Raw genomic sequence first — 1124 nt, 5'->3', positions numbered from 1 at the left:
TGTCCTTCGGCCCATTTGACTAGATCCCAGCATAACCTAGTTGCGTAGATCGATGCTCATTCTGTTGATCACAGGATTGTCTGGTCCAGACTGGATTATTTACAGACCGCCGCCATATAGCTGGAATATTGTTGAGTTAAACAACCAACCGACCAAATCTTCGAATGCCGTGCACCAGGCAGGGCAAGAACAAGTATGTTGTCGTAAGAGGCGACTAACGGGATCGGGTGGTCAGGCTCGCTGATCTGGTTGACACATGTCATCGTACCCCAATAGCGTAGATCGATGCTCATGCTGTTGGTCACTGGATTGTCTCGTCCAGATTTGATTATTTACAGACCACCGACATATGGCGGACATATTGTTGAACAGCAAACATACGTCATTTCGTATGACGCGACCTCCGACCTCCTGATATACCCGACCATGCAGGCAGCATACTCTTTGAGCTGGTTTTATGTTAAATGGGCGGTGGGGTAGCCTAGTGGTTAAGGCGTTCGCTCGTCACGCCGAAGACCCGGGTTCTATTCCCCAAATGGGTACAATGTGTGAAGCCCATTTCTGGTGTCCCCGCCATGATATTGCTGGAATACTGCTAAAACCATACTCACTCACTCACTGACTCACTCACTCACTCACTCACTCACTCACTCACTCACTCACTCACTCTTATGCTAATGGAACACACCCAATTCATCATTGATTACACTGCCTTGTACTTGAGGTTTTACACCTCGGGTTTTGACTTTTTCGTTTTCAAACGGACCAAACAAAACCAGAAAGAGTATTCCTCGATTTCTTGCAGACTGTTGTCTTATCTTCACAGCAGAATGAACGTTAAGGGAGCAATTCAATTATTTTTTTTTCAATTTCGGGAGAAAATATCTTAGGTTAGGAGATACCGTGCCGCTTCCTTCCACCGATAGCGATAAACCTGATTTACATTGAAAATTACTACGATGAGAGATTCATTACGATACATCAACGTAAACCTATAATGTCTCCATATTTAGTAAATGTCACGGTAAAGAGTAGTAACTAGGTGTTTGTAATTACAAAGAAATAATCAACGTCCATCTGAGTACCGCATTCTCTGTTGACATATATAATATGTTGTAAGGCAC

The sequence above is a fragment of the Haliotis rubra genome, unplaced genomic scaffold (genome assembly GCF_003918875.1).
Source record: "Haliotis rubra isolate DU_JTF1 unplaced genomic scaffold, ASM391887v1 Scf542, whole genome shotgun sequence".
Taxonomy (NCBI): Eukaryota; Metazoa; Mollusca; class Gastropoda; order Lepetellida; family Haliotidae; genus Haliotis; species Haliotis rubra.
The sequence above is the reverse complement of the archived record's forward strand: the minus strand, read 5'-3'. Positions refer to the sequence as shown.